This window comes from Ambystoma mexicanum (assembly GCF_040938575.1).
Source record: "Ambystoma mexicanum isolate Mex_15411 chromosome 12 unlocalized genomic scaffold, UKY_AmexF1_1 Mex_chr12_unloc.1, whole genome shotgun sequence".
Classification (NCBI taxonomy): Eukaryota; Metazoa; Chordata; class Amphibia; order Caudata; family Ambystomatidae; genus Ambystoma; species Ambystoma mexicanum.
In genome coordinates this window covers 2382735-2410094 of record NW_027182322.1, presented here as the reverse complement: position 1 = coordinate 2410094, position 27360 = coordinate 2382735, and the positions used below count along the sequence as shown (strand labels likewise).

The following is a 27360-nucleotide window of genomic DNA, read 5'->3' as shown; positions in this document are numbered from 1 at the left end:
GATGACTCCATGTCACACCTGCATACAAGGATGCATGTTCATGCCGCCTCGTTCTCTTGGCTTCATACAGGGATTTTATCTCCTCCCTGTCTCACCCTCATGCAGGGATGCATGACCAATGCTCCTTCCCTTCTCGCCCGCATACATGGATGCACGTTCATGTCTTCTCGTTCTCTCGGCTTCATACGGGGATTTTATCTCCTCCCTGTCTCACCCTCGGGAAGGGATGCATGACCAATGCTCCTTCCCGTCTCGCCCGCATACATGGATGCACGTTCACGCCTCCTCCTTCTCTCGGCTTCATACGGGGATCATATCTCCTCCCTGTCTCACCCTCATGCAGGGATGCATGACCAATGCTCCTTCCTGTCTCGCCCGCATACATGGATGCACGTTCACGCCTCCTCCTTCTCTCGGCTTCATACGGGGATCATATCTCCTCCCTGTCTCACCCTCATGCAGGGATGCATGACCAATGCTCCTTCCCTTCTCGCCTGCATACATGGATGCACGTTCACGCCTCCTCCTTCTCTCGGCTTCATACGGGGATCATATCTCCTCCCTGTCTCACCCTCATGCAGGGATGCATGACCAATGCTCCTTCCTGTCTCGCCCGCATACATGGATGCAATTTCACGCCTCCTCCTTCTCTCGGCTTCATACGGGGATCATATCTCCTCCCTGTCTCACCCTCATGCAGGGATGCATGACCAATGCTCCTTCCCTTCTCGCCTGCATACATGGATGCACGTTCACGCCTCCTCCTTCTCTCGGCTTCATACGGGGATCATATCTCCTCAATGTCTCACCCTCACTTCCAACATGTGTAACTTCTTGTTCTCTTTGACGTCTGGGGCATGGGTGGCTACTGCACAGATCTAGATGTCGCCCACCTGCAAGGTGCTATGGAAAGCACTTTTCCACATTGGACGTGCTATATTAACCCCCTCTCCCCAAATACAATAAAAATAAAGAAATATATGTGCTTCCATAATGTCTACCTTCTAATGTTTCATATGTGTAAGCACATTGTCCTCCTCCTGACCACATTCTAAAACTATGTGCAAATTGTTCCTTCCATAAACTGTCACTTCCTTGGCCCTTTATTTATAATGACTGTTATACTCTCTCTCTTTCCGCCACAGTATAAAAAAACCTGGCACACCTCGTGATTGGACTAAGAAATTCCTGTCATTTAGTTGGAAATGATTTTCCCATTATCCCCAAAAACTCCTCACTGTGTCTAAGAACGCTTTTTTTCACAGGACAATACAGATCAGATTGACTTGAAAGGTCCTTTCACGCGACTACAGAATGCCTCTCATTCCACTAAAAGATACGCCAGTGCCTACAATAGACTAGGACTAGACTATGAGTCCCAATGTAGAAAGACCACAAGTCCACAGATATGCCTGTTTATTTAAACATCTGTATTATCATCAGCGTGTGACTGTAAAGGCGGGACCTCGCGCTCTCTGTAACGCGCTCCATTGGCAACATCAGTTAAATGTCGTTGGTTCAATCCCTCGCAGATGTTGTTTTTATTCCCATTTGTAACTGGGAAATACTGTCGCTGCAATACATATGTCTTAATCAAGCTAGTGGTTATTGACGTAAATGGCAGTGTTATAATGTTTCATGTACTGCAAATGTCACCACATAATGCGCTCTTAATTAGATTTGGTTGAAATACATTACAGTCACCCGATGAAAAAGTGTGCAAAGAGCATTAAAGAAACAAAAGGTTCATAACAGTAACAGGACATATCGAATTGTTTCAGTCCTCCACAGAGATTGCCAATGTATTAATGGAAATTCTAAAATATCTGCCCAACTGCCGTGACGTGACATTGCCTCACCGCAATGCCGTGACTCGGATTCGAACCGAGGTTGCTGCAGCCACAACGCAGAGTACTAACCACTATACGATCACGGCGAGCTACTTGGGCTGCTATAATGTGACGTTCCACCTCTATCATAAGCTGTACTCCATCTGTGATGTCATGACTCATGTTTGAATTAAAGGTTGGTTGTGATGTTATCCATGAGAATAAGTGGACACCTGATCCCCAGTCACTTATTTAAGATCTCAATAATCAAGTCAGAATCCAAATGAAAGTCATCAAAGTGGAGCCAATTAGAAATAATATAGTTACACAAACCTGGCAATGGTGCGGCAGCCAGGGCCGATAATGGCCCGCCAGCCTGAGAGCAGGAAAGTGTGAGAGCAGTGATGGTCTTGTGAGAGTTTACAGCTGTTATTGACCCTGTCCCCTTCCATTGCAGAGTTTTCTCCCTATAAGAAGTGCAGAGGCTCCCTCCGGGGTGCTAATAGTGAATTTATTTTTTTGCGCAGGAGAAGTGCTCTTCACCAATTGCACGTGCCAAATCACCCGAAGGCCACCACCATAAAATTCAGGCATTCATGTTCATGCGTCCTCCATGTTATGTCCTTATAAAGGGATGCATGTTCATGATGACTCCATGTCACACCTGCATACAAGGATGCATGTTCATGCCGCCTCGTTCTCTTGGCTTCATACAGGGATTTTATCTTCTCCCTGTCTCACCCTCATGCAGGGATGCATGACCAATGCTCCTTCCCTTCTCACCCGCATACATGGATGCACGTTCATGTCTCCTCGTTCTCTCGGCTTCATACGGGGATTTTATCTCCTCCCTGTCTCACCCTCGGGAAGGGATGCATGACCAATGCTCCTTCCCGTCTCGCCCGCATACATGGATGCACGTTCACGCCTCCTCCTTCTCTCGGCTTCATACGGGGATCATATCTCCTCCCTGTCTCACCCTCATGAGGGGATGCATGACCAATGCTCCTTCCCTTCTCGCCTGCATACATGGATGCACATTCACGCCTCCTCCTTCTCTCGGCTTCATAGGGGGATCATATCTCCTCCCTGTCTCACCCTCATGCAGGGATGCATGACCAATGCTCCTTCCTGTCTCGCCCGCATACATGGATGCACGTTCACGCCTCCTCCTTCTCTTGGCTTCATACGGGGATCATATCTCCTCCCTGTCTCACCCTCATGCAGGGATGCATGACCAATGCTCCTTCCCTTCTCGCCTGCATACATGGATGCACGTTCACGCCTCCTCCTTTTCTCGGCTTCATACTGGGATCATATCTCCTCAATGTCTCACCCTCACTTCCAACATGTGTAACTTCTTGTTCTCTTTGACGTCTGGGGCATGGGTGGCTACTGCACAGCTCTAGATGTCGCCCACCTGCAAGGTGCTATGGAAAGCACTTTTCCACATTGGACGTGCTATATTAACCCCCTCTCCCCAAATACAATAAAAATAAAGAAATATATGTGCTTCCATAATGTCTACCTTCTAATGTTTGATATGTGTAAGCACATTGTCCTCCTCCTGACCACATTCTAAAACTATGTGCAAATTGTTCCTTCCATAAACTGTCACTTCCTTGGCCCTTTATTTATAATGACTGTTATACTCTCTCTCTTTCCGCCACAGTATAAAAATGCCTAGCACACCTCATGATTGGACTAAGAAATTCCTGTCATTTAGTTGGAAATGATTTTCCCATTATCCCCAAAAACTCCTCACTGTGTCTAAGAACGCTTTTTTTCACAGGACAATACAGATCAGATTGACTTGAAAGGTCCTTTCACACGACTACAGAATGCCTCTCATTCCACTAAAAGATACGCCAGTGCCTACAATAGCCTAGGACTAGACTATGAGTCCCAATGTAGAAAGACCACAAGTCCACAGATATGCCTGTTTATTTAAACATCTGTATTATCATCAGCGTGTGACTGTAAAGGCGGGACTTTGCGCTCTCTGTAACGCGCTCCATTGGCAACATCAGTTAAATGTCGTTGGTTCAATCCCTCGCGGATGTTGTTTTTATTCCCATTTGTAACTGGGAAATACTGTCGCTGCATTACATATGTCTTAATCAAGCTAGTGGTTATTGACGTAAATGGCAGTGTTATAATGTTTCATGTACTGCAAATGTCACCACATAATGCGCTCTTAATTAGATTTGGTTGAAATACATTACAGTCACCCGATGAAAAAGTGTGCAAAGAGCATTAAAGAAACAAAAGGTTCATAACAGTAGCAGGACATATCGAATTGTTTCAGTCCTCCACAGAGATTCCCAATGTATTAATGGAAATTCTAAAATATCTGCCCAACTGCCGTGACATTGCCTCACCGCAATGCCATGACTCGGATTCGAACCGAGTTTGCTGCGGCCACAACGCAGAGTACTAACCACTATACGATCACGGCGAGCTACTTGGGCTGCTACAATGTGACGTTCCACCTCTATCATAAGCTGTACTCCATCTGTGTTGTCATGACTCATGTTTGAATTAAAGGTTGGTTGTGATGTTATCCATGAGAATAAGTGGACACCTGATCCCCAGTCACTTATTTAAGATCTCAATAATCAAGTCAGAATCCAAATGAAAGTCATCAAAGTGGAGCCAATTAGAAATAATATAGTTACACAAACCTGGCAATGGTGCGGCAGCCAGGGCCGATAATGGCCCGCCAGCCTGAGAGCAGGAAAGTGTGAGAGCAGTGATGGTCTTGTGAGAGTTTACAGCTGTTATTGACCCTGTCCCCTTCCATTGCAGAGTTTTCTCCCTATAAGAAGTGCAGAGGCTCCCTCCGGGGTGCTAATAGTAAATTTATTTTTTTGCGCAGGAGAAGTGCTCTTCACCAATTGCACGTGCCAAATCACCCGAAGGCCACCACCATAAATTTCAGGCATTCATGTTCATGCGTCCTCCATGTTATGTCCTTATAAAGGGATGCATGTTCATGATGACTACATGTCACACCTGCATACAAGGATGCATGTTCATGCCGCCTCGTTCTCTTGGCTTCATACAGGGATTTTATCTCCTCCCTGTCTCACCCTCATGCAGGGATGCATGACCAATGCTCCTTCCCTTCTCGCCCGCATACATGGATGCACGTTCATGTCTCCTCGTTCTCTCGGCTTCATACGGGGATTTTATATCCTCCCTGTCTCACCCTCGGGAAGGGATGCATGACCAATGCTCCTTCCCGTCTCGCCCGCATACATGGATGCACGTTCACGCCTCCTCCTCCTCTCGGCTTCATACGGGGATCATATCTCCTCCCTGTCTCACCCTCATGCAGGGATGCATGACCAATGCTCCTTCCTGTCTCGCCCGCATACATGGATGCACGTTCACGCCTCCTCCTTCTCTCGGCTTCATACGGGGATCATATCTCCTCCCTGTCTCACCCTCATGCAGGGATGCATGACCAATGCTCCTTCCTGTCTCGCCCGCATACATGGATGCACGTTCACGCCTCCTCCTTCTCTCGGCTTCATACGGGGATCATATCTCCTCCCTGTCTCACCCTCATGCAGGGATGCATGACCAATGCTCCTTCCCTTCTCGCCTGCATACATGGATGCACGTTCACGCCTCCTCCTTTTCTCGGCTTCATACGGGGATCATATCTCCTCCCTGTCTCACCCTCATGCAGGGATGCATGACCAATGCTCCTTCCTGTCTCGCCCGCATACATGGATGCACGTTCACGCCTCCTCCTTCTCTCGGCTTCATACGGGGATCATATCTCCTCCCTGTCTCACCCTCATGCAGGGATGCATGACCAATACTCCTTCCCTTCTCGCCTGCATACATGGATGCACGTTCACGCCTCCTCCTTCTCTCGGCTTCATACGGGGATCATATCTCCTCAATGTCTCACCCTCACTTCCAACATGTGTAACTTCTTGTTCTCTTTGACGTCTGGGGCATGGGTGGCTACTGCACAGTTCTAGATGTCGCCCACCTGCAAGGTGCTATGGAAAGCACTTTTCCACATTGGACGTGCTATATTAACCCCCTCTCCCCAAATACAATAAAAATAAAGAAATATATGTGCTTCCATAATGTCTACCTTCTAATGTTTCATATGTGTAAGCACATTGTCCTCCTCCTGACCACATTCTAAAACTATGTGCAAATTGTTCCTTCCATAAACTGTCACTTCCTTGGCCCTTTATTTATAATGACTGTTATACTCTCTCTCTTTCCGCCACAGTATAAAAAAGCCTAGCACACCTCATGATTGGACTAAGAAATTCCTGTCATTTAGTTGGAAATGATTTTCCCATTATCCCCAAAAACTCCTCACTGTGTCTAAGAACGCTTTTTTTCACAGGACAATACAGATCAGATTGACTTGAAAGGTCCTTTCACGCGACTACAGAATGCCTCTCATTCCACTAAAAGATACGCCAGTGCCTACAATAGCCTAGGACTAGACTATGAGTCCCAATGTAGAAAGACCACAAGTCCACAGATATGCCTGTTTATTTAAACATCTGTATTATCATCAGCGTGTGACTGTAAAGGGGGGACCTCGCGCTCTCTGTAACGCGCTCCATTGGCAATATCAGTTAAATGTCGTTGGTTCAATCCCTCGCGGATGTTGTTTTTATTCCCATTTGTAACTGGGAAATACTGTCGCTGCAATACATATGTCTTAATCAAGCTAGTGGTTATTGACGTAAATGGCAGTGTTATAATGTTTCATGTACTGCAAATGTCACCACATAATGCGCTCTTAATTAGATTTGGTTGAAATACATTACAGTCACCCGATGAAAAAGTGTGCAAAGAGCATTAAAGAAACAAAAGGTTCATAACAGTAAGGACATATCGAATTGTTTCAGTCCTCCACAGAGATTGCCAATGTATTAATGGAAATTCTAAAATATCTGACCAACTGCCGTGACGTGACATTGCCTCACCGCAATGCTGTGACTCGGATTCGAACCGAGTTTGCTGCGGCCACAACGCAGAGTACTAATCACTATACGATCACGGCGAGCTACTTGGGCTGCTACAATGTTACGTTCCACCTCTATCATAAGCTGTACTCCATCTGTGATGTCATGACTCATGTTTGAATTAAAGGTTGGTTGTGATGTTATCCATGAGAATAAGTGGACACCTGATCCCCAGTCACTTATTTAAGATCTCAATAATCAAGTCAGAATCCAAATGAAAGTCATCAAAGTGGAGCCAATTAGAAATAATATAGTTACACAAACCTGGCAATGGTGCGGCAGCCAGGGCCGATAATGGCCCGCCAGCCTGAGAGCAGGAAAGTGTGAGAGAAGTGATGGTCTTGTGAGAGTTTACAGCTGTTATTGACCCTGTCCCCTTCCATTGCAGAGTTTTCTCCCTATAAGAAGTGCAGAGGCTCCCTCCGGGGTGCTAATAGTAAATTTATTTTTTTGCGCAGGAGAAGTGCTCTTCACCAATTGCACGTGCCAAATCACCCGAAGGCCACCACCATAAAATTCAGGCATTCATGTTCATGCGTCCTCCATGTTATGTCCTTATAAAGGGATGCATGTTCATGATGACTCCATGTCACACCTGCATACAAGGATGCATGTTCATGCCGCCTCGTTCTCTTGGCTTCATACAGGGATTTTATCTCCTCCCTGTCTCACCCTCATGCAGGGATGCATGACCAATGCTCCTTCCCTTCTCGCCCGCATACATGGATGCACGTTCATGTCTTCTCGTTCTCTCGGCTTCATACGGGGATTTTATCTCCTCCCTGTCTCACCCTCGGGAAGGGATGCATGACCAATGCTCCTTCCCGTCTCGCCCGCATACATGGATGCACGTTCACGCCTCCTCCTTCTCTCGGCTTCATACGGGGATCATATCTCCTCCCTGTCTCACCCTCATGCAGGGATGCATGACCAATGCTCCTTCCTGTCTCGCCCGCATACATGGATGCACGTTCACGCCTCCTCCTTCTCTCGGCTTCATACGGGGATCATATCTCCTCCCTGTCTCACCCTCATGCAGGGATGCATGACCAATGCTCCTTCCCTTCTCGCCTGCATACATGGATGCACGTTCACTCCTCCTCCTTCTCTCGGCTTCATACGGGGATCATATCTCCTCCCTGTCTCACCCTCATGCAGGGATGCATGACCAATGCTCCTTCCCGTCTCGCCCGCATACATGGATGCACGTTCACGCCTCCTCCTTCTCTCGGCTTCATACGGGGATCATATCTCCTCCCTGTCTCACCCTCATGCAGGGATGCATGACCAATGCTCCTTCCTGTCTCGCCCGCATACATGGATGCACGTTCACGCCTCCTCCTTCTCTCGGCTTCATACGGGGATCATATCTCCTCCCTGTCTCACCCTCATGCAGGGATGCATGACCAATGCTCCTTCCCTTCTCGCCTGCATACATGGATGCACGTTCACGCCTCCTCCTTCTCTCGGCTTCATACGGGGATCATATCTCCTCCCTGTCTCACCCTCATGCAGGGATGCATGACCAATGCTCCTTCCTGTCTCGCCCGCATACATGGATGCAATTTCACGCCTCCTCCTTCTCTCGGCTTCATACGGGGATCATATCTCCTCCCTGTCTCACCCTCATGCAGGGATGCATGACCAATGCTCCTTCCCTTCTCGCCTGCATACATGGATGCACGTTCACGCCTCCTCCTTCTCTCGGCTTCATACGGGGATCATATCTCCTCAATGTCTCACCCTCACTTCCAACATGTGTAACTTCTTGTTCTCTTTGACGTCTGGGGCATGGGTGGCTACTGCACAGATCTAGATGTCGCCCACCTGCAAGGTGCTATGGAAAGCACTTTTCCACATTGGACGTGCTATATTAACCCCCTCTCCCCAAATACAATAAAAATAAAGAAATATATGTGCTTCCATAATGTCTACCTTCTAATGTTTCATATGTGTAAGCACATTGTCCTCCTCCTGACCACATTCTAAAACTATGTGCAAATTGTTCCTTCCATAAACTGTCACTTCCTTGACCCTTTATTTATAATGACTGTTATACTCTCTCTCTTTCCGCCACAGTATAAAAAAACCTGGCACACCTCGTGATTGGACTAAGAAATTCCTGTCATTTAGTTGGAAATGATTTTCCCATTATCCCCAAAAACTCCTCACTGTGTCTAAGAACGCTTTTTTTCACAGGACAATACAGATCAGATTGACTTGAAAGGTCCTTTCACGCGACTACAGAATGCCTCTCATTCCACTAAAAGATACGCCAGTGCCTACAATAGACTAGGACTAGACTATGAGTCCCAATGTAGAAAGACCACAAGTCCACAGATATGCCTGTTTATTTAAACATCTGTATTATCATCAGCGTGTGACTGTAAAGGCGGGACCTCGCGCTCTCTGTAACGCGCTCCATTGGCAACATCAGTTAAATGTCGTTGGTTCAATCCCTCGCAGATGTTGTTTTTATTCCCATTTGTAACTGGGAAATACTGTCGCTGCAATACATATGTCTTAATCAAGCTAGTGGTTATTGACGTAAATGGCAGTGTTATAATGTTTCATGTACTGCAAATGTCACCACATAATGCGCTCTTAATTAGATTTGGTTGAAATACATTACAGTCACCCGATGAAAAAGTGTGCAAAGAGCATTAAAGAAACAAAAGGTTCATAACAGTAACAGGACATATCGAATTGTTTCAGTCCTCCACAGAGATTGCCAATGTATTAATGGAAATTCTAAAATATCTGCCCAACTGCCGTGACGTGACATTGCCTCACCGCAATGCCGTGACTCGGATTCGAACCGAGGTTGCTGCGGCCACAACGCAGAGTACTAACCACTATACGATCACGGCGAGCTACTTGGGCTGCTACAATGTGACGTTCCACCTCTATCATAAGCTGTACTCCATCTGTGATGTCATGACTCATGTTTGAATTAAAGGTTGGTTGTGATGTTATCCATGAGAATAAGTGGACACCTGATCCCCAGTCACTTATTTAAGATCTCAATAATCAAGTCAGAATCCAAATGAAAGTCATCAAAGTGGAGCCAATTAGAAATAATATAGTTACACAAACCTGGCAATGGTGCGGCAGCCAGGGCCGATAATGGCCCGCCAGCCTGAGAGCAGGAAAGTGTGAGAGCAGTGATGGTCTTGTGAGAGTTTACAGCTGTTATTGACCCTGTCCCCTTCCATTGCAGAGTTTTCTCCCTATAAGAAGTGCAGAGGCTCCCTCCGGGGTGCTAATAGTAAATTTATTTTTTTGCGCAGGAGAAGTGCTCTTCACCAATTGCACGTGCCAAATCACCCGAAGGCCACCACCATAAAATTCAGGCATTCATGTTCATGCGTCCTCCATGTTATGTCCTTATAAAGGGATGCATGTTCATGATGACTCCATGTCACACCTGCATACAAGGATGCATGTTCATGCCGCCTCGTTCTCTTGGCTTCATACAGGGATTTTATCTTCTCCCTGTCTCACCCTCATGCAGGGATGCATGACCAATGCCCCTTCCCTTCTCACCCGCATACATGGATGCACGTTCATGTCTCCTCGTTCTCTCGGCTTCATACGGGGATTTTATCTCCTCCCTGTCTCACCCTCGGGAAGGGATGCATGACCAATGCTCCTTCCCGTCTCGCCCGCATACATGGATGCACGTTCACGCCTCCTCCTCCTCTCGGCTTCATACGGGGATCATATCTCCTCCCTGTCTCACCCTCATGCAGGGATGCATGACCAATGCTCCTTCCTGTCTCGCCCGCATACATGGATGCACGTTCACGCCTCCTCCTTCTCTCGGCTTCATACGGGGATCATATCTCCTCCCTGTCTCACCCTCATGCAGGGATGCATGACCAATGCTCCTTCCTGTCTCGCCCGCATACATGGATGCACGTTCACGCCTCCTCCTTCTCTCGGCTTCATACGGGGATCATATCTCCTCCCTGTCTCACCCTCATGCAGGGATGCATGACCAACGCTCCTTCCCTTCTCGCCTGCATACATGGATGCACGTTCACGCCTCCTCCTTTTCTCGGCTTCATACTGGGATCATATCTCCTCAATGTCTCACCCTCACTTCCAACATGTGTAACTTCTTGTTCTCTTTGACGTCTGGGGCATGGGTGGCTACTGCACAGCTCTAGATGTCGCCCACCTGCAAGGTGCTATGGAAAGCACTTTTCCACATTGGACGTGCTATATTAACCCCCTCTCCCCAAATACAATAAAAATAAAGAAATATATGTGCTTCCATAATGTCTACCTTCTAATGTTTCATATGTGTAAGCACATTGTCCTCCTCCTGACCACATTCTAAAACTATGTGCAAATTGTTCCTTCCATAAACTGTCACTTCCTTGGCCCTTTATTTATAATGACTGTTATACTCTCTCTCTTTCCGCCACAGTATAAAAATGCCTAGCACACCTCATGATTGGACTAAGAAATTCCTGTCATTTAGTTGGAAATGATTTTCCCATTATCCCCAAAAACTCCTCACTGTGTCTAAGAACGCTTTTTTTCACAGGACAATACAGATCAGATTGACTTGAAAGGTCCTTTCACGCGACTACAGAATGCCTCTCATTCCACTAAAAGATACGCCAGTGCCTACAATAGACTAGGACTAGACTATGAGTCCCAATGTAGAAAGACCACAAGTCCACAGATATGCCTGTTTATTTAAACATCTGTATTATCATCAGCGTGTGACTGTAAAGGCGGGACCTCGCGCTCTCTGTAACGCGCTCCATTGGCAACATCAGTTAAATGTCGTTGGTTCAATCCCTCGCAGATGTTGTTTTTATTCCCATTTGTAACTGGGAAATACTGTCGCTGCAATACATATGTCTTAATCAAGCTAGTGGTTATTGACGTAAATGGCAGTGTTATAATGTTTCATGTACTGCAAATGTCACCACATAATGCGCTCTTAATTAGATTTGGTTGAAATACATTACAGTCACCCGATGAAAAAGTGTGCAAAGAGCATTAAAGAAACAAAAGGTTCATAACAGTAACAGGACATATCGAATTGTTTCAGTCCTCCACAGAGATTGCCAATGTATTAATGGAAATTCTAAAATATCTGCCCAACTGCCGTGACGTGACATTGCCTCACCGCAATGCCGTGACTCGGATTCGAACCGAGGTTGCTGCGGCCACAACACAGAGTACTAACCACTATACGATCACGGCGAGCTACTTGGGCTGCTACAATGTGACGTTCCACCTCTATCATAAGCTGTACTCCATCTGTGATGTCATGACTCATGTTTGAATTAAAGGTTGGTTGTGATGTTATCCATGAGAATAAGTGGACACCTGATCCCCAGTCACTTATTTAAGATCTCAATAATCAAGTCAGAATCCAAATGAAAGTCATCAAAGTGGAGCCAATTAGAAATAATATAGTTACACAAACCTGGCAATGGTGCGGCAGCCAGGGCCGATAATGGCCCGCCAGCCTGAGAGCAGGAAAGTGTGAGAGCAGTGATGGTCTTGTGAGAGTTTACAGCTGTTATTGACCCTGTCCCCTTCCATTGCAGAGTTTTCTCCCTATAAGAAGTGCAGAGGCTCCCTCCGGGGTGCTAATAGTAAATTTATTTTTTTGCGCAGGAGAAGTGCTCTTCACCAATTGCACGTGCCAAATCACCCGAAGGCCACCACCATAAAATTCAGGCATTCATGTTCATGCGTCCTCCATGTTATGTCCTTATAAAGGGATGCATGTTCATGATGACTCCATGTCACACCTGCATACAAGGATGCATGTTCATGCCGCCTCGTTCTCTTGGCTTCATACAGGGATTTTATCTTCTCCCTGTCTCACCCTCATGCAGGGATGCATGACCAATGCCCCTTCCCTTCTCACCCGCATACATGGATGCACGTTCATGTCTCCTCGTTCTCTCGGCTTCATACGGGGATTTTATCTCCTCCCTGTCTCACCCTCGGGAAGGGATGCATGACCAATGCTCCTTCCCGTCTCGCCCGCATACATGGATGCACGTTCACGCCTCCTCCTCCTCTCGGCTTCATACGGGGATCATATCTCCTCCCTGTCTCACCCTCATGCAGGGATGCATGACCAATGCTCCTTCCTGTCTCGCCCGCATACATGGATGCACGTTCACGCCTCCTCCTTCTCTCGGCTTCATACGGGGATCATATCTCCTCCCTGTCTCACCCTCATGCAGGGATGCATGACCAATGCTCCTTCCTGTCTCGCCCGCATACATGGATGCACGTTCACGCCTCCTCCTTCTCTCGGCTTCATACGGGGATCATATCTCCTCCCTGTCTCACCCTCATGCAGGGATGCATGACCAACGCTCCTTCCCTTCTCGCCTGCATACATGGATGCACGTTCACGCCTCCTCCTTTTCTCGGCTTCATACTGGGATCATATCTCCTCAATGTCTCACCCTCACTTCCAACATGTGTAACTTCTTGTTCTCTTTGACGTCTGGGGCATGGGTGGCTACTGCACAGCTCTAGATGTCGCCCACCTGCAAGGTGCTATGGAAAGCACTTTTCCACATTGGACGTGCTATATTAACCCCCTCTCCCCAAATACAATAAAAATAAAGAAATATATGTGCTTCCATAATGTCTACCTTCTAATGTTTCATATGTGTAAGCACATTGTCCTCCTCCTGACCACATTCTAAAACTATGTGCAAATTGTTCCTTCCATAAACTGTCACTTCCTTGGCCCTTTATTTATAATGACTGTTATACTCTCTCTCTTTCCGCCACAGTATAAAAATGCCTAGCACACCTCATGATTGGACTAAGAAATTCCTGTCATTTAGTTGGAAATGATTTTCCCATTATCCCCAAAAACTCCTCACTGTGTCTAAGAACGCTTTTTTTCACAGGACGATACAGATCAGATTGACTTGAAAGGTCCTTTCACGCGACTACAGAATGCCTCTCATTCCACTAAAGGATACGCCAGTGCCTACAATAGCCTAGGACTAGACTATGAGTCCCAATGTAGAAAGACCACAAGTCCACAGATATGCCTGTTTATTTAAACATCTGTATTATCATCAGCGTGTGACTGTAAAGGCGGGACTTTGCGCTCTCTGTAACGCGCTCCATTGGCAACATCAGTTAAATGTCGTTGGTTCAATCCCTCGCGGATGTTGTTTTTATTCCCATTTGTAACTGGGAAATACTGTCGCTGCAATACATATGTCTTAATCAAGCTAGTGGTTATTGACGTAAATAGCAGTGTTATAATGTTTCATGTACTGCAAATGTCACCACATAATGCGCTCTTAATTAGATTTGGTTGAAATACATTACAGTCACCCGATGAAAAAGTGTGCAAAGAGCATTAAAGAAACAAAAGGTTCATAACAGTAACAGGACATATCGAATTGTTTCAGTCCTCCACAGAGATTGCCAATGTATTAATGGAAATTCTAAAATATCTGCCCAACTGGCGTGACATTGCCTCACCGCAATGCCGTGACTCGGATTCGAACCGAGTTTGCTGCGGCCACAACGCAGAGTACTAACCACTATACGATCACGGCGAGCTACTTGGGCTGCTACAATGTGACGTTCCACCTCTATCATAAGCTGTACTCCATCTGTGATGTCATGACTCATGTTTGAATTAAAGGTTGGTTGTGATGTTATCCATGAGAATAAGTGGACACCTGATCCCCAGTCACTTATTTAAGATCTCAATAATCAAGTCAGAATCCAAATGAAAGTCATCAAAGTGGAGCCAATTAGAAATAATATAGTTACACAAACCTGGCAATGGTGCGGCAGCCAGGGCCGATAATGGCCCGCCAGCCTGAGAGCAGGAAAGTGTGAGAGCAGTGATGGTCTTGTGAGAGTTTACAGCTGTTATTGACCCTGTCCCCTTCTATTGCAGAGTTTTCTCCCTATAAGAAGTGCAGAGGCTCCCTCCGGGGTGCTAATAGTACATTTATTTTTTTGCGCAGGAGAAGTGCTCTTCACCAATTGCATGTGCCAAATCACCCGAAGGCCACCACCATAAAATTCAGGCATTCATGTTCATGCGTCCTCCATGTTATGTCCTTATAAAGGGATGCATGTTCATGATGACTCCATGTCACACCTGCATACAAGGATGCATGTTCATGCCGCCTCGTTCTCTTGGCTTCATACAGGGATTTTATCTCCTCCCTGTCTCACCCTCATGCAGGGATGCATGACCAATGCTCCTTCCCTTCTCGCCCGCATACATGGATGCACGTTCATGTCTCCTCGTTCTCTCGGCTTCATACGGGGATTTTATATCCTCCCTGTCTCACCCTCGGGAAGGGATGCATGACCAATGCTCCTTCCCGTCTCGCCCGCATACATGGATGCACGTTCACGCCTCCTCCTCCTCTCGGCTTCATACGGGGATCATATCTCCTCCCTGTCTCACCCTCATGCAGGGATGCATGACCAATGCTCCTTCCTGTCTCGCCCGCATACATGGATGCACGTTCACGCCTCCTCCTTCTCTCGGCTTCATACGGGGATCATATCTCCTCCCTGTCTCACCCTCATGCAGGGATGCATGACCAATGCTCCTTCCTGTCTCGCCCGCATACATGGATGCACGTTCACGCCTCCTCCTTCTCTCGGCTTCATACGGGGATCATATCTCCTCCCTGTCTCACCCTCATGCAGGGATGCATGACCAATGCTCCTTCCCTTCTCGCCTGCATACATGGATGCACGTTCACGCCTCCTCCTTTTCTCGGCTTCATACGGGGATCATATCTCCTCCCCTTCTCACCCTCATGCAGGGATGCATGACCAATGCTCCTTCCTGTCTCGCCCGCATACATGGATGCACGTTCACGCCTCCTCCTTCTCTCGGCTTCATACGGGGATCATATCTCCTCCCTGTCTCACCCTCATGCAGGGATGCATGACCAATGCTCCTTCCCTTCTCGCCTGCATACATGGATGCACGTTCACGCCTCCTCCTTCTCTCGGCTTCATACGGGGATCATATCTCCTCAATGTCTCACCCTCACTTCCAACATGTGTAACTTCTTGTTCTCTTTGACGTCTGGGGCATGGGTGGCTACTGCACAGTTCTAGATGTCGCCCACCTGCAAGGTGCTATGGAAAGCACTTTTCCACATTGGACGTGCTATATTAACCCCCTCTCCCCAAATACAATAAAAATAAAGAAATATATGTGCTTCCATAATGTCTACCTTCTAATGTTTCATATGTGTAAGCACATTGTCCTCCTCCTGACCACATTCTAAAACTATGTGCAAATTGTTCCTTCCATAAACTGTCACTTCCTTGGCCCTTTATTTATAATGACTGTTATACTCTCTCTCTTTCCGCCACAGTATAAAAAAGCCTAGCACACCTCATGATTGGACTAAGAAATTCCTGTCATTTAGTTGGAAATGATTTTCCCATTATCCCCAAAAACTCCTCACTGTGTCTAAGAACGCTTTTTTTCACAGGACAATACAGATCAGATTGACTTGAAAGGTCCTTTCACGCGACTACAGAATGCCTCTCATTCCACTAAAAGATACGCCAGTGCCTACAATAGCCTAGGACTAGACTATGAGTCCCAATGTAGAAAGACCACAAGTCCACAGATATGCCTGTTTATTTAAACATCTGTATTATCATCAGCGTGTGACTGTAAAGGGGGGACCTCGCGCTCTCTGTAACGCGCTCCATTGGCAATATCAGTTAAATGTCGTTGGTTCAATCCCTCGCGGATGTTGTTTTTATTCCCATTTGTAACTGGGAAATACTGTCGCTGCAATACATATGTCTTAATCAAGCTAGTGGTTATTGACGTAAATGGCAGTGTTATAATGTTTCATGTACTGCAAATGTCACCACATAATGCGCTCTTAATTAGATTTGGTTGAAATACATTACAGTCACCCGATGAAAAAGTGTGCAAAGAGCATTAAAGAAACAAAAGGTTCATAACAGTAAGGACATATCGAATTGTTTCAGTCCTCCACAGAGATTGCCAATGTATTAATGGAAATTCTAAAATATTTGACCAACTGCCGTGACGTGACATTGCCTCACCGCAATGCCGTGACTCGGATTCGAACCGAGTTTGCTGCGGCCACAACGCAGAGTACTAATCACTATACGATCATGGCGAGCTACTTGGGCTGCTACAATGTTACGTTCCACCTCTATCATAAGCTGTACTCCATCTGTGATGTCATGACTCATGTTTGAATTAAAGGTTGGTTGTGATGTTATCCATGAGAATAAGTGGACACCTGATCCCCAGTCACTTATTTAAGATCTCAATAATCAAGTCAGAATCCAAATGAAAGTCATCAAAGTGGAGCCAATTAGAAATAATATAGTTACACAAACCTGGCAATGGTGCGGCAGCCAGGGCCGATAATGGCCCGCCAGCCTGAGAGCAGGAAAGTGTGAGAGAAGTGATGGTCTTGTGAGAGTTTACAGCTGTTATTGACCCTGTCCCCTTCCATTGCAGAGTTTTCTCCCTATAAGAAGTGCAGAGGCTCCCTCCGGGGTGCTAATAGTAAATTTATTTTTTTGCGCAGGAGAAGTGCTCTTCACCAATTGCACGTGCCAAATCACCCGAAGGCCACCACCATAAAATTCAGGCATTCATGTTCATGCGTCCTCCATGTTATGTCCTTATAAAGGGATGCATGTTCATGATGACTCCATGTCACACCTGCATACAAGGATGCATGTTCATGCCGCCTCGTTCTCTTGGCTTCATACATGGATTTTATCTCCTCCCTGTCTCACCCTCATGCAGGGATGCATGACCAATGCTCCTTCCCTTCTCGCCCGCATACATGGATGCACGTTCATGTCTTCTCGTTCTCTCGGCTTCATACGGGGATTTTATCTCCTCCCTGTCTCACCCTCGGGAAGGGATGCATGACCAATGCTCCTTCCCGTCTCGCCCGCATACATGGATGCACGTTCACGCCTCCTCCTTCTCTCGGCTTCATACGGGGATCATATCTCCTCCCTGTCTCACCCTCATGCAGGGATGCATGACCAATGCTCCTTCCTGTCTCGCCCGCATACATGGATGCACGTTCACGCCTCCTCCTTCTCTCGGCTTCATACGGGGATCATATCTCCTCCCTGTCTCACCCTCATGCAGGGATGCATGACCAATGCTCCTTCCCTTCTCGCCTGCATACATGGATGCACGTTCACGCCTCCTCCTTCTCTCGGCTTCATACGGGGATCATATCTCCTCCCTGTCTCACCCTCATGCAGGGATGCATGACCAATGCTCCTTCCTGTCTCGCCCGCATACATGGATGCAATTTCACGCCTCCTCCTTCTCTCGGCTTCATACGGGGATCATATCTCCTCCCTGTCTCACCCTCATGCAGGGATGCATGACCAATGCTCCTTCCCTTCTCGCCTGCATACATGGATGCACGTTCACGCCTCCTCCTTCTCTCGGCTTCATACGGGGATCATATCTCCTCAATGTCTCACCCTCACTTCCAACATGTGTAACTTCTTGTTCTCTTTGACGTCTGGGGCATGGGTGGCTACTGCACAGATCTAGATGTCGCCCACCTGCAAGGTGCTATGGAAAGCACTTTTCCACATTGGACGTGCTATATTAACCCCCTCTCCCCAAATACAATAAAAATAAAGAAATATATGTGCTTCCATAATGTCTACCTTCTAATGTTTCATATGTGTAAGCACATTGTCCTCCTCCTGACCACATTCTAAAACTATGTGCAAATTGTTCCTTCCATAAACTGTCACTTCCTTGGCCCTTTATTTATAATGACTGTTATACTCTCTCTCTTTCCGCCACAGTATAAAAAAACCTGGCACACCTCGTGATTGGACTAAGAAATTCCTGTCATTTAGTTGGAAATGATTTTCCCATTATCCCCAAAAACTCCTCACTGTGTCTAAGAACGCTTTTTTTCACAGGACAATACAGATCAGATTGACTTGAAAGGTCCTTTCACGCGACTACAGAATGCCTCTCATTCCACTAAAAGATACGCCAGTGCCTACAATAGACTAGGACTAGACTATGAGTCCCAATGTAGAAAGACCACAAGTCCACAGATATGCCTGTTTATTTAAACATCTGTATTATCATCAGCGTGTGACTGTAAAGGCGGGACCTCGCGCTCTCTGTAACGCGCTCCATTGGCAACATCAGTTAAATGTCGTTGGTTCAATCCCTCGCAGATGTTGTTTTTATTCCCATTTGTAACTGGGAAATACTGTCGCTGCAATACATATGTCTTAATCAAGCTAGTGGTTATTGACGTAAATGGCAGTGTTATAATGTTTCATGTACTGCAAATGTCACCACATAATGCGCTCTTAATTAGATTTGGTTGAAATACATTACAGTCACCCGATGAAAAAGTGTGCAAAGAGCATTAAAGAAACAAAAGGTTCATAACAGTAACAGGACATATCGAATTGTTTCAGTCCTCCACAGAGATTGCCAATGTATTAATGGAAATTCTAAAATATCTGCCCAACTGCCGTGACGTGACATTGCCTCACCGCAATGCCGTGACTCGGATTCGAACCGAGGTTGCTGCGGCCACAACGCAGAGTACTAACCACTATACGATCACGGCGAGCTACTTGGGCTGCTACAATGTGACGTTCCACCTCTATCATAAGCTGTACTCCATCTGTGATGTCATGACTCATGTTTGAATTAAAGGTTGGTTGTGATGTTATCCATGAGAATAAGTGGACACCTGATCCCCAGTCACTTATTTAAGATCTCAATAATCAAGTCAGAATCCAAATGAAAGTCATCAAAGTGGAGCCAATTAGAAATAATATAGTTACACAAACCTGGCAATGGTGCGGCAGCCAGGGCCGATAATGGCCCGCCAGCCTGAGAGCAGGAAAGTGTGAGAGCAGTGATGGTCTTGTGAGAGTTTACAGCTGTTATTGACCCTGTCCCCTTCCATTGCAGAGTTTTCTCCCTATAAAAAGTGCAGAGGCTCCCTCCGGGGTGCTAATAGTAAATTTATTTTTTTGCGCAGGAGAAGTGCTCTTCACCAATTGCACGTGCCAAATCACCCGAAGGCCACCACCATAAAATTCAGGCATTCATGTTCATGCGTCCTCCATGTTATGTCCTTATAAAGGGATGCATGTTCATGATGACTCCATGTCACACCTGCATACAAGGATGCATGTTCATGCCGCCTCGTTCTCTTGGCTTCATACAGGGATTTTATCTCCTCCCTGTCTCACCCTCATGCAGGGATGCATGACCAATGCTCCTTCCCTTCTCGCCCGCATACATGGATGCACGTTCATGTCTTCTCGTTCTCTCGGCTTCATACGGGGATTTTATCTCCTCCCTGTCTCACCCTCGGGAAGGGATGCATGACCAATGCTCCTTCCCGTCTCGCCCGCATACATGGATGCACGTTCACGCCTCCTCCTTCTCTCGGCTTCATACGGGGATCATATCTCCTCCCTGTCTCACCCTCATGCAGGGATGCATGACCAATGCTCCTTCCTGTCTCGCCCGCATACATGGATGCACGTTCACGCCTCCTCCTTCTCTCGGCTTCATACGGGGATCATATCTCCTCCCTGTCTCACCCTCATGCAGGGATGCATGACCAATGCTCCTTCCCTTCTCGCCTGCATACATGGATGCACGTTCACGCCTCCTCCTTCTCTCGGCTTCATACGGGGATCATATCTCCTCCCTGTCTCACCCTCATGCAGGGATGCATGACCAATGCTCCTTCCTGTCTCGCCCGCATACATGGATGCAATTTCACGCCTCCTCCTTCTCTCGGCTTCATACGGGGATCATATCTCCTCCCTGTCTCACCCTCATGCAGGGATGCATGACCAATGCTCCTTCCCTTCTCGCCTGCATACATGGATGCACGTTCACGCCTCCTCCTTCTCTCGGCTTCATACGGGGATCATATCTCCTCAATGTCTCACCCTCACTTCCAACATGTGTAACTTCTTGTTCTCTTTGACGTCTGGGGCATGGGTGGCTACTGCACAGATCTAGATGTCGCCCACCTGCAAGGTGCTATGGAAAGCACTTTTCCACATTGGACGTGCTATATTAACCCCCTCTCCCCAAATACAATAAAAATAAAGAAATATATGTGCTTCCATAATGTCTACCTTCTAATGTTTCATATGTGTAAGCACATTGTCCTCCTCCTGACCACATTCTAAAACTATGTGCAAATTGTTCCTTCCATAAACTGTCACTTCCTTGGCCCTTTATTTATAATGACTGTTATACTCTCTCTCTTTCCGCCACAGTATAAAAAAACCTGGCACACCTCGTGATTGGACTAAGAAATTCCTGTCATTTAGTTGGAAATGATTTTCCCATTATCCCCAAAAACTCCTCACTGTGTCTAAGAACGCTTTTTTTCACAGGACAATACAGATCAGATTGACTTGAAAGGTCCTTTCACGCGACTACAGAATGCCTCTCATTCCACTAAAAGATACGCCAGTGCCTACAATAGACTAGGACTAGACTATGAGTCCCAATGTAGAAAGACCACAAGTCCACAGATATGCCTGTTTATTTAAACATCTGTATTATCATCAGCGTGTGACTGTAAAGGCGGGACCTCGCGCTCTCTGTAACGCGCTCCATTGGCAACATCAGTTAAATGTCGTTGGTTCAATCCCTCGCAGATGTTGTTTTTATTCCCATTTGTAACTGGGAAATACTGTCGCTGCAATACATATGTCTTAATCAAGCTAGTGGTTATTGACGTAAATGGCAGTGTTATAATGTTTCATGTACTGCAAATGTCACCACATAATGCGCTCTTAATTAGATTTGGTTGAAATACATTACAGTCACCCGATGAAAAAGTGTGCAAAGAGCATTAAAGAAACAAAAGGTTCATAACAGTAACAGGACATATCGAATTGTTTCAGTCCTCCACAGAGATTGCCAATGTATTAATGGAAATTCTAAAATATCTGCCCAACTGCCGTTACGTGACATTGCCTCACCGCAATGCCGTGACTCGGATTCGAACCGAGGTTGCTGCGGCCACAACGCAGAGTACTAACCACTATACGATCACGGCGAGCTACTTGGGCTGCTACAATGTGACGTTCCACCTCTATCATAAGCTGTACTCCATCTGTGATGTCATGACTCATGTTTGAATTAAAGGTTGGTTGTGATGTTATCCATGAGAATAAGTGGACACCTGATCCCCAGTCACTTATTTAAGATCTCAATAATCAAGTCAGAATCCAAATGAAAGTCATCAAAGTGGAGCCAATTAGAAATAATATAGTTACACAAACCTGGCAATGGTGCGGCAGCCAGGGCCGATAATGGCCCGCCAGCCTGAGAGCAGGAAAGTGTGAGAGCAGTGATGGTCTTGTGAGAGTTTACAGCTGTTATTGACCCTGTCCCCTTCCATTGCAGAGTTTTCTCCCTATAAGAAGTGCAGAGGCTCCCTCCGGGGTGCTAATAGTAAATTTATTTTTTTGCGCAGGAGAAGTGCTCTTCACCAATTGCACGTGCCAAATCACCCGAAGGCCACCACCATAAAATTCAGGCATTCATGTTCATGCGTCCTCCATGTTATGTCCTTATAAAGGGATGCATGTTCATGATGACTCCATGTCACACCTGCATACAAGGATGCATGTTCATGCCGCCTCGTTCTCTTGGCTTCATACAGGGATTTTATCTTCTCCCTGTCTCACCCTCATGCAGGGATGCATGACCAATGCCCCTTCCCTTCTCACCCGCATACATGGATGCACGTTCATGTCTCCTCGTTCTCTCGGCTTCATACGGGGATTTTATCTCCTCCCTGTCTCACCCTCGGGAAGGGATGCATGACCAATGCTCCTTCCCGTCTCGCCCGCATACATGGATGCACGTTCACGCCTCCTCCTTCTCTCGGCTTCATACGGGGATCATATCTCCTCCCTGTCTCACCCTCATGAGGGGATGCATGACCAATGCTCCTTCCCTTCTCGCCTGCATACATGGATGCACATTCACGCCTCCTCCTTCTCTCGGCTTCATACGGGGATCATATCTCCTCCCTGTCTCACCCTCATGCAGGGATGCATGACCAATGCTCCTTCCTGTCTCGCCCGCATACATGGATGCACGTTCACGCCTCCTCCTTCTCTCGGCTTCATACGGGGATCATATCTCCTCCCTGTCTCACCCTCATGCAGGGATGCATGACCAATGCTCCTTCCCTTCTCGCCTGCATACATGGATGCACGTTCACGCCTCCTCCTTTTCTCGGCTTCATACTGGGATCATATCTCCTCAATGTCTCACCCTCACTTCCAACATGTGTAACTTCTTGTTCTCTTTGACGTCTGGGGCATGGGTGGCTACTGCACAGCTCTAGATGTCGCCCACCTGCAAGGTGCTATGGAAAGCACTTTTCCACATTGGACGTGCTATATTAACCCCCTCTCCCCAAATACAATAAAAATAAAGAAATATATGTGCTTCCATAATGTCTACCTTCTAATGTTTCATATGTGTAAGCACATTGTCCTCCTCCTGACCACATTCTAAAACTATGTGCAAATTGTTCCTTCCATAAACTGTCACTTCCTTGGCCCTTTATTTATAATGACTGTTATACTCTCTCTCTTTCCGCCACAGTATAAAAATGCCTAGCACACCTCATGATTGGACTAAGAAATTCCTGTCATTTAGTTGGAAATGATTTTCCCATTATCCCCAAAAACTCCTCACTGTGTCTAAGAACGCTTTTTTTCACAGGACAATACAGATCAGATTGACTTGAAAGGTCCTTTCACGCGACTACAGAATGCCTCTCATTCCACTAAAAGATACGCCAGTGCCTACAATAGCCTAGGACTAGACTATGAGTCCCAATGTAGAAAGACCACAAGTCCACAGATATGCCTGTTTATTTAAACATCTGTATTATCATCAGCGTGTGACTGTAAAGGCGGGACTTTGCGCTCTCTGTAACGCGCTCCATTGGCAACATCAGTTAAATGTCGTTGGTTCAATCCCTCGCGGATGTTGTTTTTATTCCCATTTGTAACTGGGAAATACTGTCGCTGCATTACATATGTCTTAATCAAGCTAGTGGTTATTGACGTAAATGGCAGTGTTATAATGTTTCATGTACTGCAAATGTCACCACATAATGCGCTCTTAATTAGATTTGGTTGAAATACATTACAGTCACCCGATGAAAAAGTGTGCAAAGAGCATTAAAGAAACAAAAGGTTCATAACAGTAGCAGGACATATCGAATTGTTTCAGTCCTCCACAGAGATTGCCAATGTATTAATGGAAATTCTAAAATATCTGCCCAACTGCCGTGACATTGCCTCACCGCAATGCCGTGACTCGGATTCGAACCGAGTTTGCTGCGGCCACAACGCAGAGTACTAACCACTATACGATCACGGCGAGCTACTTGGGCTGCTACAATGTGACGTTCCACCTCTATCATAAGCTGTACTCCATCTGTGATGTCATGACTCATGTTTGAATTAAAGGTTGGTTGTGATGTTATCCATGAGAATAAGTGGACACCTGATCCCCAGTCACTTATTTAAGATCTCAATAATCAAGTCAGAATCCAAATGAAAGTCATCAAAGTGGAGCCAATTAGAAATAATATAGTTACACAAACCTGGCAATGGTGCGGCAGCCAGGGCCGATAATGGCCCGCCAGCCTGAGAGCAGGAAAGTGTGAGAGCAGTGATGGTCTTGTGAGAGTTTACAGCTGTTATTGACCCTGTCCCCTTCCATTGCAGAGTTTTCTCCCTATAAGAAGTGCAGAGGCTCCCTCCGGGGTGCTAATAGTAAATTTATTTTTTTGCGCAGGAGAAGTGCTCTTCACCAATTGCACGTGCCAAATCACCCGAAGGCCACCACCATAAATTTCAGGCATTCATGTTCATGCGTCCTCCATGTTATGTCCTTATAAAGGGATGCATGTTCATGATGACTACATGTCACACCTGCATACAAGGATGCATGTTCATGCCGCCTCGTTCTCTTGGCTTCATACAGGGATTTTATCTCCTCCCTGTCTCACCCTCATGCAGGGATGCATGACCAATGCTCCTTTCCTTCTCGCCCGCATACATGGATGCACGTTCATGTCTCCTCGTTCTCTCGGCTTCATACGGGGATTTTATATCCTCCCTGTCTCACCCTCGGGAAGGGATGCATGACCAATGCTCCTTCCCGTCTCGCCCGCATACATGGATGCACGTTCACGCCTCCTCCTCCTCTCGGCTTCATACGGGGATCATATCTCCTCCCTGTCTCACCCTCATGCAGGGATGCATGACCAATGCTCCTTCCTGTCTCGCCCGCATACATGGATGCACGTTCACGCCTCCTCCTTCTCTCGGCTTCATACGGGGATCATATCTCCTCCCTGTCTCACCCTCATGCAGGGATGCATGACCAATGCTCCTTCCTGTCTCGCCCGCATACATGGATGCACGTTCACGCCTCCTCCTTCTCTCGGCTTCATACGGGGATCATATCTCCTCCCTGTCTCACCCTCATGCAGGGATGCATGACCAACGCTCCTTCCCTTCTCGCCTGCATACATGGATGCACGTTCACGCCTCCTCCTTTTCTCGGCTTCATACTGGGATCATATCTCCTCAATGTCTCACCCTCACTTCCAACATGTGTAACTTCTTGTTCTCTTTGACGTCTGGGGCATGGGTGGCTACTGCACAGCTCTAGATGTCGCCCACCTGCAAGGTGCTATGGAAAGCACTTTTCCACATTGGACGTGCTATATTAACCCCCTCTCCCCAAATACAATAAAAATAAAGAAATATATGTGCTTCCATAATGTCTACCTTCTAATGTTTCATATGTGTAAGCACATTGTCCTCCTCCTGACCACATTCTAAAACTATGTGCAAATTGTTCCTTCCATAAACTGTCACTTCCTTGGCCCTTTATTTATAATGACTGTTATACTCTCTCTCTTTCCGCCACAGTATAAAAATGCCTAGCACACCTCATGATTGGACTAAGAAATTCCTGTCATTTAGTTGGAAATGATTTTCCCATTATCCCCAAAAACTCCTCACTGTGTCTAAGAACGCTTTTTTTCACAGGACGATACAGATCAGATTGACTTGAAAGGTCCTTTCACGCGACTACAGAATGCCTCTCATTCCACTAAAGGATACGCCAGTGCCTACAATAGCCTAGGACTAGACTATGAGTCCCAATGTAGAAAGACCACAAGTCCACAGATATGCCTGTTTATTTAAACATCTGTATTATCATCAGCGTGTGACTGTAAAGGCGGGACTTTGCGCTCTCTGTAACGCGCTCCATTGGCAACATCAGTTAAATGTCGTTGGTTCAATCCCTCGCGGATGTTGTTTTTATTCCCATTTGTAACTGGGAAATACTGTCGCTGCAATACATATGTCTTAATCAAGCTAGTGGTTATTGACGTAAATAGCAGTGTTATAATGTTTCATGTACTGCAAATGTCACCACATAATGCGCTCTTAATTAGATTTGGTTGAAATACATTACAGTCACCCGATGAAAAAGTGTGCAAAGAGCATTAAAGAAACAAAAGGTTCATAACAGTAACAGGACATATCGAATTGTTTCAGTCCTCCACAGAGATTGCCAATGTATTAATGGAAATTCTAAAATATCTGCCCAACTGGCGTGACATTGCCTAACCGCAATGCCGTGACTCGGATTCGAACCGAGTTTGCTGCGGCCACAACGCAGAGTACTAACCACTATACGATCACGGCGAGCTACTTGGGCTGCTACAATGTGACGTTCCACCTCTATCATAAGCTGTACTCCATCTGTGATGTCATGACTCATGTTTGAATTAAAGGTTGGTTGTGATGTTATCCATGAGAATAAGTGGACACCTGATCCCCAGTCACTTATTTAAGATCTCAATAATCAAGTCAGAATCCAAATGAAAGTCATCAAAGTGGAGCCAATTAGAAATAATATAGTTACACAAACCTGGCAATGGTGCGGCAGCCAGGGCCGATAATGGCCCGCCAGCCTGAGAGCAGGAAAGTGTGAGAGCAGTGATGGTCTTGTGAGAGTTTACAGCTGTTATTGACCCTGTCCCCTTCCATTGCAGAGTTTTCTCCCTATAAGAAGTGCAGAGGCTCCCTCCGGGGTGCTAATAGTACATTTCTTTTTTTGCGCAGGAGAAGTGCTCTTCACCAATTGCATGTGCCAAATCACCCGAAGGCCACCACCATAAAATTCAGGCATTCATGTTCATGCGTCCTCCATGTTATGTCCTTATAAAGGGATGCATGTTCATGATGACTCCATGTCACACCTGCATACAAGGATGCATGTTCATGCCGCCTCGTTCTCTTGGCTTCATACAGGGATTTTATCTCCTCCCTGTCTCACCCTCATGCAGGGATGCATGACCAATGCTCCTTCCCTTCTCGCCCGCATACATGGATGCACGTTC

At 46.4% G+C, this 27360-nt stretch overlaps 5 non-coding genes across 5 annotated transcripts; all 5 read right to left on the bottom strand.

Annotated features, from left to right (window-relative positions):
- Positions 1-1864: 1864 nt before the first annotated feature.
- TRNAH-GUG (transfer RNA histidin (anticodon GUG)) lies at positions 1865-1936 on the bottom strand. The gene has a single exon. It is a non-coding gene; the product is annotated as a tRNA-His (tRNA).
- A 7703-nt stretch (positions 1937-9639) lies between these two features.
- Positions 9640-9711, bottom strand: TRNAH-GUG (transfer RNA histidin (anticodon GUG)). Its single transcript has one exon. It is a non-coding gene; the product is annotated as a tRNA-His (tRNA).
- A 2284-nt stretch (positions 9712-11995) lies between these two features.
- On the bottom strand, positions 11996-12067 carry TRNAH-GUG (transfer RNA histidin (anticodon GUG)). Its single transcript has one exon. It is a non-coding gene; the product is annotated as a tRNA-His (tRNA).
- Positions 12068-19413: 7346 nt separating this feature from the next.
- Positions 19414-19485, bottom strand: TRNAH-GUG (transfer RNA histidin (anticodon GUG)). The gene has a single exon. It is a non-coding gene; the product is annotated as a tRNA-His (tRNA).
- Positions 19486-21888: 2403 nt separating this feature from the next.
- Positions 21889-21960, bottom strand: TRNAH-GUG (transfer RNA histidin (anticodon GUG)). Its single transcript has one exon. It is a non-coding gene; the product is annotated as a tRNA-His (tRNA).
- Between the last annotated feature and the right edge of the window lie 5400 nt (positions 21961-27360).